The sequence below is a fragment of the Squalius cephalus genome (genome assembly GCF_949319135.1).
Source record: "Squalius cephalus genome assembly, chromosome: 4".
Classification (NCBI taxonomy): domain Eukaryota; kingdom Metazoa; phylum Chordata; class Actinopteri; order Cypriniformes; family Leuciscidae; genus Squalius; species Squalius cephalus.
Genome location: NC_137125.1, coordinates 40,505,176 through 40,520,519, shown reverse-complemented (window position 1 = coordinate 40,520,519; position 15,344 = coordinate 40,505,176).

The following is a 15,344-nucleotide window of genomic DNA, read 5'->3' as shown; positions in this document are numbered from 1 at the left end:
TCCTTTTGTTTGTCAAGGATTTTTATTCCTGTTGGTCCAGAGCTGTATGTGATGTTATAAAGAGACCAGCGTTGTTGGAATGTGGATGAAACAGCTGTTCTCTCTGGCACACAGGAATAGATGTTCCCGCCTCGTGCTGTCTCTTTTTCTGACAATGATGTGAGAGCCTAAACTTCAGATAGGGGAGTTAAAAATAAGCCTGCTAATGACGTCTTCTCAATGAAATCATCCGTGTGATTTAGAGGCGGCAGGGCCTAAATGCACCACCTGGTAGTTAGTACCTGAACTTTAAGTTGTTTCACGCAAAAATTTCACATGATGCTGAGGTTTTTGCAGTTTCTCATGCACCTTTGTTCCCTTTTCATTTTCCTATTATGAGACATTTAAAAAATAAAATAGATCTGTACGATTTTTTTTTTCTTGGTCACCAATTGGTAATTATATATATATATTATATATATATATATATATATATATATATATATATATATATATTATATATATATATATATAAAATGTAATTTATCCCTGTGATAGCAAAGCTGTAACATTCATCAATGTTAAAAACAGTTGTGCTGCTTAATATTATTATAATATCCTTTTTCAGGAGTCTTTGATGAATAGAAAGTTTAAAAAGATCAGCATTTGTTTGAAATAGAAATGTTTTGTAACATTATGAACACTTTATTAACATTAATATTAACATTAACACTTAAATCTTACATACCCCCCACATACACACACACATTAAGAAAATATTACACTATATAAATATAAAACTTTATGTTATATAAATAATATGTATATATAATAATTACCAAATTTACTGTTCAAAGCTTAAAGCTTTGATTTTATGTAAAAACCTATACAGCAGCTCAGAAACACTACATCTGAGGTTTTAAAGTCACTTGCTGTCATATACAGCATTGCTCATCTCAGCTGTCAGCCTTTCACCATCTCATCTGACATACTCATCCAGACAGTGTGGAATTCAGCATGTCTGAGTTCATCTCTCACCTGCATATATGTCGCAAGTATCCACAGGGAATTGATAACCTTGATCTCCAATCACAGCCAGTTCCATGCAGTCCATGACCATCATAAGTGACTTGCAGTTATATTCAGTTATATAGCGTTTCAAATTTAAATGTGTGGATTCTAGCTTCAGAATTATAATTTATTTAAAGTTAAGATTACATTTCAATTTTGTTCATTTGTTTAGTTTTAGTTTTAGTCTAGTTTAGTTGGTGCTTGTTACCAGGGTCAAACTATTATTAAATACAGTATAATATGATTTAATGTAATGTTGCAAATTGCAATAATAAAATTCCAGGCAACTGGGAAGCTATTCCATTTTATTCAGTGTTAACCAGCATTTTGTGACTGCTGTGTGTTCAATATCAATGCAAAACAGACATTTTGTAGGATGATTTGCACCTGAAGACACATTGTTCCTCATCATAACGTATTCTGAATAAGTCCTTTATGTGAAAGAAAAACATTTCCCAGAATGCTTAGAGCCTCTGGTTTACTCCAGGTTGGGGAACAAAAACATACCTCACGGGGCGCTTTGAATCACAACCCTCTGAAGATGTAACAATGAGACGAAGAGCAGTAAATGATGTTGGCATCCATCACAAAGAAGATTCAGAATTCATATCTGCCATTTCATGCTACACCTGGCGGAAGAAAATAAAGAGGTTAGTAACATTTCAAGTTGTTTTCTGGTTTGACATCTGGCCAACAGTGTTTGTCTTTCTAAATTTTACCAACAGCCTATACAGATATGAGGAAATTAATTGTGAAAGTTATAGGGGCTTCCCAAACGCAACATTTAAATACAGCTGTAGATAAAACAACATCTCTAAACAGCTATGAGCTGCAATTTATTTTTATTGAGCATCAAATTAAATGTATTGAGAGCACTGATGGATGGATGCATTAAATAATCTTTCAGGATTTGAGAGGGCACTTCTACTATCTGAAACGGCATGTAGTCCCCCTGACGAAGACAATTAGTTAATGAGGTTCATCAGGGCCTCATAAGATCAAATGACACTCACTGTGAGAGTAATGAAATAATATCTGAGACTGAAACCACATCATATTATATATTGGAGCAACAAATTATGATCCTCACAAAAACACACTGTGGCAGTATTTATGAAGCAAGGTCAAGGTGAGGTTTAAACCACCCCTTACATGACTTTTTTTATCCCGACTGTATACTAGTCCGATTCCAATTATTCGGATTATTAGGGTCCATGTGAACGCAGCTAAAACATGTGACGGCCCATATTGATAATGCTAACAGGCTTCAACACCAATTTCAATCTAACTTAGTTGCTAGCTGTATGCTAACTCATGATTAGCATCAGATTAGTCAACCTTAGCCTACAAAATCCAGAATATTTCTCAAAACATATTGTACAAACAAACAATCAGTAATGAATCATATGAAGTATCACATGAAGGGCAATGTAAACCAAAAACACCAGAGGCGACTCAATACCCTTCTGAAAAATTCAGCATTGCTGGTCACCAGCATAAGGTAGCTTTGTTTTGAATTCTGGGACCAGCATGAGAGGCGGGAGAGTAGTGGACCAGGTACACCAGCACTAACCAGAATAAACCAGCCTGTACCAATTTGGGATTCAAGCTGATTTATGCTGGAATTTTTAGCAAGGTATAATTTTAAAAAAAACAACAACAACTCAATGTGTCACATTAACTACTAGGCCACTTTAGTATTCATTGTTTATGATGACTTGTGCTTTCATTTATGAAAAGAAACATTTGAAAATGATGCAATGTTGCTCTATTTGCATCAAATCAGAGCTTAATTCACACACACACACACACACTCAATTAATGATCACTGTGCAGGTATTTATAAGCCAGTCATAAGTTTACTTCTGAGCTAAGATATTCAAGCCCGCTAGGATCCCCCAAAGCAAACTTGTCTCATGATGAAAACAGCTTCTGAATAAACGACTGCTCAAAGGCTAAGGTAAACATCAGTAAAAGGAATACAAGTTTGGAGAATAAAAGAGCAAAAATGGAAAAGACATCTTTTTCACATCTCAGAAGTGTTTTGAAAGGAATGAACGATGCTCAAAGGGAAGTTTACTGGAGTTTATCCTCTGACGCAGAAGAAGAAAACAGTCTGAATCTAGTGCCAACACAGCAGGCTAACTCATAAAACCTTTAATGAAGGCACTAACAGTCTGCACAAGAGCAGAGATACAAGTTTTCAGCTGAAATTTTTATAATGTCTGTAGGGTGTGCGTAAGCTAAGTTAAGGTTTGTTTATTGCACTTCTGGAGCCTTTCAAGATAGAGGAAGTCGGTTCTGCAGGAAGCCAAATTATGTGCAATGTTCATCTAGTGTTTACCTGGGTTTTAAATATCATCTTGAGTATTGCAGATGACTTACAAAATATGAGGTGCAAAAAAATTATATCATCATTTCCTTATCCTCACATAATCTTGCCTTTTGTGTTCAATAGAAGAAAGAAAGTCAGATAGGTTTGGGATGGCACGAGGGTGTGTAAATAATGACATACATTTTACAGAAAGAAGTCTGTAATAAGTCCTGTTATATCATAGCATATGATATAACAAGTTTACATTTTGATCATTTTTAAATTATTTTCTAAAATGCAAGTGAATGGGTCATATTCATAATCATTCAAATATGAATGTTTTAATATTATAGCCACAAAACAATAAACTCTCAGAAAAAAAGGTACAAAAGCTGTCACTGTGGCGGTACCTTTTCAAAAGGTACACCTTTGTACCTAAAGAGTGCATATTAGTCCCTCAAAGGTACATATTGGTACCAAAAGTGTACATAGTACCTAAATGGTACATATTAGAACCCTTTTGAAGGGTACTGTCCCAGTGACAGCTTTTGTACCTTTTTTCTGAGAGTGTATGTGTTAATGTGATTTTAGTGCATTTTCTGGGTAAAGAATTTTTTTTCTTCTTCACATTTCTGCTATTAAATACAAAAATTTGCCATTGTAACTGCCTACCCGTAACCTGTGTTTATGTGCGACAACGAAATGATTTTTGTGGTAGCGTCACGCCACAAATGCCGCTGATTGAGTTAAACCTGTATTGACTATTCCTTTAGCCATAGAAGCTGTTCCAGCAAAAGTAGAATGGACAACACAAAGATTTACAGCTTCAATAAAAGATAAAAGGTTACACAACTGACATACAAAACATTAAAGACAATACTTGTGCGAGTCATTTCTGAGAAGCATTCAATGGTAATCGCATTATTATCCTTCACGTCTGTTCCGAAGGGCCTCTTCTGACCCTTTAACTTCATTCAGCCTGGAAGCCTTAGAGCTCTTCGTGGTTCCCCTGCACAGTAAATTAAGATGATTCGAGAAGATGATGAGAACGCTCAGCGGGAACACTCTGTGTGAGCTGAACTAACAGCCCCTTCTGAAGATCACAGAGCAGCCATGAAACACTCAAACAAAAGAATCTCAATCCTCCACTTTGATCTTTGAAATGCTACAGACTGAAATTGTTGCACACCAGTCATGACTGCAAAGCAAGCAAATTGATTTTTTTGATATCCTCTACATGAGCGGAGAGGCTGGAGAGTTTCAGAATCAAAGGAAAACGTGCATTGATCTCTTATGGATTTTTAAGCACTCTCACAAAAAGACTTTTAGAGTATGGGTTTGAAAGCATGTCTGAAAACATGTCTGACATTCGTGTCCTGCTCACCTGTGACATTTTATCGCTACTTTAGTGCTTCAAACTTAACAAGTCTGAGTTTGTGACACATCTCGTCTAAAAACTACAGTATAAAGGAGAAAACTCAACTTGGAGAAAACTCTGAGGAGCATCTATTCATCCATCTAATTGTAATGGCGCTAAAAACTGCAGCCTCTAAAACTAATGCGCCTCTCGATGACAAGGGAATGAGGCTTACTGACCTCTGGTACATCATTATATCTAGGAAAAACAAATGAGATATTACATTTTAAATCTGAACTTTAGAGACTTACAAATGTACCCTGTTAGGTTCATAGAACACTAAATTCATGGAATTAATATCTTTATTGTAATTAATCAATAATATTATGTAAGTTTCATTGCACATTTATTTCAATAACCTTCGTTATTTCATTCTGTTCTATTTGATTTTAGTTGCCGCATTCAACTCGTTTCAAAGGATTCCATCACTCTGGCTTTATTTTAAAATGTTCATATAAATGACAATTCTATCATCATTTAGACATTACGTATTTAGCTACTTCACTTAATTTTTATTTTGTTTGCCATTGGATATAAGAAAATACCTATATTGTGCATATAAAATGTACAATTGTACACTCTAACAAATGCTGGGTTGTTTTAACCCAAGTTTGGGTCAAATATGGACAAACCCAGCCGTTGGGTTAAATTTTTAAATTGCATTTTTAATCCAACGTTTGGGTTTGTCCATATTTGACCAAATTGGTTTAGAATAACCCAGCATTTTTTAGAGTGTAACATGTACCTATACGAATTTGTAAAGATTTTGTAACAATGTTTGTTTCTAAAACTGTGCATACATAATTCCTATAATATTAATACAATATAACAAATTTGTTAAACTTATGATTCTAAAACTGTGCGTATATCTACATTTAAGTGTTATTCATTGACTGTATCTTGGCAGATCCAAATGCCCAAAATATGTTCAAATAGCAAATTCTCAAGATTAGGCTGCTAAATGTAACATTGCATCCCTGTAGCTGTGACTGCCCAGGGACTTGCTTTCCAAACAGCATATTTGGACTGATGGTGCACCTGTGATGGTGTGAAATGGAGAGAGTAAATGGAAAGATTTAGACGACTGTGGACTGGAAATGTACTTATCCCTTCAAGACACCCAGCCAAGACTATCAGCAGCACTGAGGGGGGAAAGTAGATGAGCAGGTGGCTCTCGCAACACAGAAAGCAGTTTTCAAGTTTGAGAAACACACACACACATACAGAGAGGACACAAAATGTCATCTGTGAACAACTCAGTATGCGCATATACAGAAAAGCCATAAAGTGCACAGGCAAGATGTGCATTCAGTCAAAAACAGGTTGCCACTTTAGTCGTCATTAAGTGGGAACATCTGGCACTCAACTCCAGCCTCACTAAAGGAAAAGAGAAAAAAACACAGCGGGTTTTACTGCCCTCAGCAATAGGCTGTAAAAAAAAAATTACCTTTTAATAGCTTGACCCTCATAAAGACCAACCTCTAATGGTTTACCATGACTTTTATCTTACCATTTCATCATATTAATATGATTATATGTGTGCCATGACCAAAAGAGGACATTACATGATTCTGGACTTTCTCATCTGCAATTTATGTTTATTTAAAGGAATATTTCTGGTTTGGTACAAGCTAAGCTCAATAAACAACTTTAGCTACCACAAAAATAAATTTGCCCATCATCTTTAAAAAATACAAATTAAATACAAATTAAATTGGAGGTACACATTTTTGGAGGATTTAAATGCAAAAAAATTAAGGTTCTAATTTTATGAAAGCATTTGCATTATATTTTTAAAACTTGTTTAAAGATGTAAAGTTGTTCTTGTCCTTTTAGGTCAGTCGTTTTAGGGTTTTATGTGTCAAATTGCCATGCAAAAAAGTCTAAAATGAGATATAACTTTAGAACAGACAGGTTACTGATCTTTTTTACACTAAATTAACATGCATATTCTTTACATCTTGTGGCTATACAATTGAAACAGTGAGTATTTTAATGTTTACAGATTGGTCCCATTCACTTCCACTGTAAGTGCCTTGTGTTTCAATGGAGTGACACATAACATTTATTTTGTGGTATACTAAACATTGTCACAAGTGCTGTTGATTTAGCTTAACTTGTATTGAACCCATCTCAAAAAGACACCAATTTTGATGTAAGGATGGGTGGATGAATCGTGAAATAAACAATACTGCTGTTGTGTCAAGAGAATCGATCCTCACATATCATCTCGACACTTAGTCACAAACAACGTTCAATCACAGCATGCATTCAAACAGAGAAAACCGTGATGGCCACAGGTCAAAAGAGAAAAGAAACATCGAGCTGAGCTATTTCACTCCTCTAAATATCGGTGGATGCAAAATGCTGGCATTTATTATAATAGGTTTTTGTGCTGTTAGATAGAGCTTCACATTGCCAGACTTTTGGCTTTGACTGTTAGCTTATTCTGGCCAAAGACCGCACACTTAGACAGGAATAGAATATCTGACGACATGAAGCAACCAACAACAGTTTATTTTGTTTTTATGTACCATTTAGAGGTGGTTTTTCCAAAAAATCAACCAGCAAGAAATGTGAATAAACATTGTGATCAATTTTTGTCTGCCCTGTAAACTAGAAAAGTACACTACTGTTCAAAAGTTTGAAATCATTTGTGCTGCTTACATTTTTGATGGAAACCATGATGCATTTTTTTTTCAGCACTCTTTGATGAATAGAAAGTTCAAAAGAACAGCATTTCTTTGAAGTAGAAATCATTTGTAAAATTACAAATGTCTGTACTTTCATTTTAAATCAATTTAATGAAAATTATATTATAATTGTAATATGTTACTGACCCCAAACTTTAAAAAATGCAAGGTTGTTTCAGCATGTTTGGGTCAAATATGGGCAAACCCAGCTGTTGGTTTACATTTTTTTATTAAATTTTTTTAACCCAATGTTTGGGTTTGTCCATATTTGATCCAAACATCGGTTGAAACAACCCAACATTGAAACAACACAGTCCAACAGAGAGTAGTGTATATTAATTAATATAATATATAATCATATATTTTGCTTTTCCATTTACAATTATTCAACTTACGATTTAATGTTGAACCCATCTTGTTTAAATAAATAAACGTTCCATTTAATAGAAGTTTTGGCATCAGTATCTGCAATATTGGCTTTGATAGGACTTTTGGTATGACTAAAACGAAAAGAAAAGTGGCTTCACCCATCCTTATTGTAATGCAGGCTCAAGACTAAAGCAGTTAAAGATTCGTTTTACTCACTTTGCCGTTAGATTTCTCTTTTTTTTCCTTTTTATTTAAAGCCAATGTGACTTCTATTTTAGAGCATGTGAGCCACATCTACAGATGTTTGACGTTTACTGATCTCTGGCAAAACACAGCAGGTTTGTTTAGTTTCTTGATTCATGCAATAAGGAAATTACTGCATCATTTTTGTGTGATGATCAACTGTGAATTAGTCAAATTGATGAATAAAAAACACTGCGTTTCAGCATTCATACAAAACTGGGCTCCTATCCATACCGTTAAACCACACAGATGGGCTTATTTGATTCTTCAGCAAGGGAAAGGATGTGCTATAGCAATAATTGGTGCACTTTTAAGTTGAGCGTGTGTGAAGCGAAGGGAAGGAAAAATGCCGTCATCCAAAATTGGTGTGACAGCGTGACATTAAAAATGGCTTCGGTGAAGGTGATAAAGAGCAAGAGAGAGGTTAATGGAGAAATGTCACAACCTCTCAATGGATCAAAAAACAACTTCACAAACTTACCGACTGGCCTGAACTTTGGCAGCCAAGATGTTTAAAAGCTTTGTAGCTAAAGCTGATGGCTGGATACAGCACTGTTCCTGCTAAAGCTCTGCTCTCATCACTCAGAGTAGGTGCTATTTGTGTGGGTCTCAAGTAGAGACTCACACATAGGTAACAGCCGAAGACATGGTAACTCGGTGACTCAGACCCTGACTAGGCCTTGGATGACGGCATCTGGATTAGACTCGGACTGTGAAATGGAATTTTAGAGCTCAGAGAGAAGGGACAGCTGTAATTTCCTGAGCCAATTCTTCTTTAAAAAAAAATAATAATAAAATAAGTCCAAAATCTTATGGTACAACAGGGCAAAATGTCTCTGAGATAAAAGTCCAATTCAATTTATTTTCTTCCAAAGCAATAAACATCAGCAAAAGTTTCCTAAACTCCTGTGCTTTGCTGTATTGTGAAATGTTCCAGATGTATGAGTTTTTGTTGTTGTTGTTGTTGTTGTTGTTGTTGTTGTTGTTGTTGTTGAGCAAAGACAGGATACTGTATTTAAGATCTTTTTTTTTTATGTTTCTGGTTTATGTAGATAATGAAATAATCACAAATCCAGCCTGTTCCATGTGTGAATTTCACTTTGCTGAAGGTCAATAAATCACCAGTTTTTCAGTATAACGGATAGGATCATATTATAGGGTTAAAAGCCGCCTGTGAAAAGCCCCACTGTTAGGATTTGTGAAGATTCATATATTAAATACACTACAGTTCAATATTTAGGGGTACTTTTTTGTTTGTTTGTTTGTTTGTTTGTTTTTTAAAGAAATGAGTACTTTTATTTTGGAAAAATGCAATGATCAAAAGTTATAGTAAAGAAATTTAAAATGTTACCAAAGCTTTTTATTTCTGTTCAGCAAAGAATTCTGAAAAAAACACAAAAGCATTAAGCAGCACAATGTTTTCAACATTGATAAGCATATCAGCATATTTCTGGATCATGTGACACTGAAGAGTGAGGTAATGATGCAAAAAATTCAGCTTTGCCATCACAGGAATAAATTACATTTTGAAATATAATATATTTATAGGCTACATAGAGTGTCTCTATTGCCACCTTATTATGTTGCTTAATCATTATCATAAATTATGGGACATATATTTTCCTTAAATGGGGTTTTTAGTCCAATTACTGGCAGCAACAATAGCATACCACAACGAATCCAATCAATTTCCGATGGACAAAATCAAGTCTTGCACTAATTTTTTTTTTCTTGTTCGAGAAGCCATTTCACTCGGATATACGTCACAATAGGAAAGAAAAGAACTTCTGTTTCGTGTCAACTATAAAAGTGCTCTGGGGCCGTATTCACAAAGAATTTTAAGGCTAAAAGTAGCTCCTAACTAGCGAATTTAGGAGCAACTCCTAAAAATAATGGGTGTGTCACTCGTAACTTTAGGACTCCTAATTTTTTTGACTAAGAGTAATTCACGAAGCGTTTTAGCCCTAAAAGTAGCACCTAAGCCTGGGACAGCTTAAAAGAAGTCGAGAGGACTCCAAACTCACTAAGACCTATTCACAAACCGCTTTTTGTGGCATTTCACGTTGCGATGTTTTGAAATGCGTATGCGGCGGCTACAGGAGCTTCCAATCGCGAGGGAACAATTTTGCATTGTAGGCATAACTAGGGATGCAATAACGCCACCAACAACAACCAAAACTAGGCTACTCATTGCATGTAAACTAATTGTAACGTATCATTGTGAATCAAATTAAAATGTTCTTCTCTTTGCAAACGTAGGCAGAGGCATATAGTGACAGATTAATTCAATAATGTTGCAAAGATATTGCATCAATCCATATGTTTCATTAGGCTACTAGGCTATTTGTTTTGCCTTACTCTTTATTCATTTAAGCTATTTATTCAGTTATTCATCATCTTCCGTCCTTCGCACTACTTGTGTAGCGCACACATTCTCAGACCTGTCACCTGTCACTCATCATCGTAGGGGAGGTGTTTGGAATCATTCCCGCGTTACAATCATCAGCCAATCAAGGTGGTCACTTCAGTCAAGCTCGTGCATGAGTAATGACGTCATCCATAGCAACGAAGACTCACTCTTAGTTTAGGAGTTGTCATTTTTCTTTACTAAGAGTAGGTCTGAAAGGCGTTGTGAATAACTTTTAAGAGAAAACTCCTAGCTAAAATCTTTTAGTGCCATTTAGGAGTACTCCTAGTGGTAAGATAAAATGCTTTGTGAATACAGCCCCTGGACAAAAGCATTTGCCAAATGCATAAAAAGTTAAAGGAAAAAGTATGTGAACCACATTTCATTTCTTTATTGAACATACTCTTTCCTGCAACTGAAAATGTGTGCAACTGAAACTGAATATACTATTCATAAGAGGAAGAAAGAGCTGTCTGGCAAGCTCCTGCTAAGAGAACAAAAGCCCAGAGCAGATTACATTACAGACCAACTAGAGTTAAAGCAGCAGGAGGGACTTTGATAAGCTTGACTATCCTTTTCAGACATGCAAGTAATCATCATCCCATTAACACTGCATGTATAAAATAAGCTTCTAATGATGACTTAACATTGCATTTAATGCAGGGGCTCATTGCAGTATCTGCACACAAATGCAGCTGGTTTCATGTGTACTGTGCACAGCGCCTTCAAACGATTAAACATTAGTTCTGTTTAACGACCATCTATTCACTTTTAAAAATTGTGTTATTGTAAAAGTTATTGTAGGCTAAGTACTTTTCAACTAAGAGAGATTTAAGCTGAGATACACTGATGGCCGTGAATGATAATTGCTGTTAGCCCCAAGAGAGTGCCTTTCGGTTATGATGAATATAATTGAATCTACTTGTTTCTCACTATTCCTATTCAGCGATACCTCTAATAAGGGGCTGTATGACCCTCAGCGGTCCAAGGGGTTTAGCAGTTAGTCCATTCATTACTAGCACAAAAAAATGTCAATCATGGCAGTCTGGTCATTAACGTGCGGGGTTTTTTTTCTTTGGCCAATCATTACTGTGGCGGAATACATTTTATGAGTTTCTAAATGGTGTTTGCACCCCACAACGTCCATTAGTCGTCCTCCTGTGGTGGAGATAGACAGGCATTTAAAAAATCCTCTGGTGTCAGTCAATGGCTTCCCCAGCCAATCCATTTAGAAATGACCGTTGGAACTTCACGTTTCCTCGTATTACTCAGTAGTGACACAGCCGTCTCAATTTCAGTGTTAAAATGAATCCAGCTATGTATTTGTACTTATGGTATCTGGTATCTATCAACTGCACATTCATGCTAACTGACAAATTAGTTTCAACTAATTAAATTAGGGATTTGAATGATAGTAGTATTAGTCTGTATCACTGGAAGATAGCCTATATGTAACATTATTAAAGGAAACTGCCATCATTAGAATATTGTTCAAAAGGATTTATCAAAATATTATTCTTGCTTAATAATGCAAAATCCTCTGCAGGCACTTTATTACACTGATGTTCAGAAGAACGAGTCGGAAAATACTGGGGAAAAAATTACAGCTTCATTGAAATGAACCATCTGATTGAACCAATTCCCTTAAATGACCTGTAGCCTATTTTCCAAAGCTATTTGAGACATTCTAAGAGAGAGTGTTTCGTTATCTAAACTCCTCCGGTTGTACGGCTATGAGCCTAATAATGTGCCATAAAAAGCAGTGATGCCAAAAATAGCTTGTTAAGCTACACATTTTCAAAACAACTGCTGTACCGCTAATAAAGATGTAGTTCATTTGTGTAACGTAATAATTTAAGGTAAGTTGCTGAGGTGGTTTGTTTGCTGTCTACATGCCATCTGGTCTTTTGTGTGCGTGTTCATGTTACCCTCTCCTGCCTGTTTGCCTGCCATTAGTGTTCTAATCCAACAACTTGTTACATCACTGCCAGCTGGAGGCAGTTCCCTGGATCACGGCAAATTTTGATGTTCGGTATTCCAGGCCTCGTCAGCTTCCATGTTCATATCTTCCATGAAAGCGACTCCCTCGCACCTGCTCCCGTCTCCTCCTCAGCCACGGCTGATTGCTCCTGGAGCTCCCAACCCCTGCAGATAATCATCTAATCAAGCAGCTACGGTGGGCTGTGATTGCTTTTCCAATCAGTTAACCCTCCTTCACCCTGACTCACTCGCTGTTCATAGGTACCCACTGCAGCTGCCATCAGCACCACTAATTAAAACAGGAAGACCATGACTGGGCATGAGAAGTGATGCTGGTGAGACGGCTGGAAACTCTTATGATATTGGGAAACTGTTCATATTACTACTTAAAGGGCTTGGATTGTTTACGCCATTTTGTATTCATCTAACTTGAGGTCTTTACAAAATCTACATCTTTCTTAAACAGTCATTCAGCACTGCCATGACTTGTTCTTTTCCCTTTTAAAGGGAACATATCATGAAAATCTGACTTTTTCCTTGTTTAAGTGCTATAATCGGGTCATCGGTGCATCTACCAACCCAGAAACCGTGAAAAGTGAGAAAACAGTAACTTGTAGTGGTGTCCGAAACCATAGTGGACGTTATTGAGTGCACTTATTCAATCCCACATTGCACTGCAATAATGAGCGTACAGCCAATGCACACTCAACGACCGTCCGAATTTGCACACTCCTTTTCATTCACTCCTTCATTCAGTCCTATTAGTGGACTAGCACAGGGAATAGTGAATGAGGGTTTAGGGGGGCGATTTCGGATTCAGCCCAAGAGTTGTTAAATGGGACGTTATAGCCTACGGAAGATTGTTCTTGTCGCCTAGCAACTGTGACAGCTGCCGTTGATGAGCGGCAGTAACATTTGTACTGGACTTTTTTAAAAGTTATATTTACCTGTCTGAAAACAAAACAGGGTTCACAAACTTTCTATTATGTTCACCATGGTCCATTTCTGTAATAAAGAATATACTAATCGCATCTTAAGCTATAAGTCAACATTTGAACCACTTTAAAGGTTTTTCTTTATTTTTACATTTGTATCATTAGATATTTCAGTAAGTGTAATTCGACAAATTCTCAAAAAAAAAAAACGTGTCATCAGAGGCGCACAATGAATTCTGGGGCTGCAAAGGATCTGTTGTATCCTTCATTTACTGCAAAACGAAGAACTCATTTGGAGGCCAAATTTGAAGGAGCCTTTCGATTTGGGACAGCCTTCTTCGTGCCGTGGTGACGCAATCGGCCTTTGAATGCGGCCTTCGAAAGATGCAGCCTCTGAATTGGGACGCAGCAATAGAAGTCACTTTCAAACCAAGCAGCTTTCTGTTGGTCAACGCATTGAATTCACGTGACCAACTTGAACACGAGCGGAATCTGTGTGGAGAACTTTTCGTCCCTTTTGCAAAAATCTTCCTATTGAAATGCCTGGATTTTACTCACAAAATTTCACCAAGCAAAATTTTGAACATCCTGGCAAAAGGCAAACATTTCTCCATGCATGGATTGAATCAAATTCAAGCTTGTTAAACTGTGAACCAGCAAAATTGCAGTGTTGGCCAATATAATAGCCTACTTTCAAATTTCAAAAAAGTTTCACTAATCCAAGCTAACTAAAATATGGTCAAAGAATATTTTGCCAATGTTCCCATTAATAATTTATGAAAAAAATGATTTCTGCATCATTTCGTTATTTCCAGTTTTTTAAATGTTAAAACCTTTCTTCTTCTTTTTTTTTTTTTTTTTTTTTTTTTTTTTTTTTTGGTAATGAAAATTACCAAAAATTAATTTATTAATTTAAATTAATAACTTAATTAATTAATTGAGTAAGTTAAGGGAAGATTGCATTTTATATTGTTTTCAGACATTTATGAGAATGTTACTTTTTAATGTTCTCTGAGTGTCCTGAAACAGGTAGTTAACATTTAAAAAACGTTAGATGAACACCCAACAACTTTTTAGAAATAAACGATGAACGATAACGTTATGACAATAATTTTATTTGTTTTTGCTAATTTTTTGAGAACATTATTAAAGACCCGAGAACTCAAATTAGCCTGTTACCGTTACTGAAAAAACGTTTGTTCATTAACTTTACTTAGAGAGAACTTTGCCAGAACGTTAGTACTAGGCTACATTTCAGTAATTACTCAACGTGAATTTATTCACCTGGAATAACTATTTAGATGTAACCAAATGTATTTCATACATACACAACATCTTTAAATCAAACTACATGCGTAAGTGATTTAATGCGACTCTGCGAGTGTGATATTGCTTTCAAACAACAGTTTACAAAAAACAAGAAATTGGGTAACTTACCTTTTAAAATGTCAGATAACATGCCAGATAGTCTATTTTCACTCCGTAAACAGCTCCAAACGAAACCAAACCAAAAGAGTATCAAAAGTACTGCGTCTCCGAGCATCACACTGCCTCAGTGTTTAGCTCCTGAATGAATCAATGTTTTAAATGAATCCATTGAGTGAATGATTCGACTCACTCACAGAGACTCTCGTTGTTTAGTTTCTGAATGAATCGGAGTTTTTTAACGAATCGTTTGAATTAATGATTCAGTGACTCATACAACTTGTCGCCACCAACTCATTAATAATACATAAATATAGTCACTCACCCAAACATTTGTGGACTGAAACAACTGCTGTAGACTAATCAACAATATATATTTATTTTTTTAACACAATTAACTTCTAAAAATGTGTGTATTTTGCCAGTGTGTTCTTCAATTGATATTGGTTTGTTGTAAAACATAATTTGAGGCTTCCTGGTTCAGGGTGAAAATGGATAGCCTACATTTGAT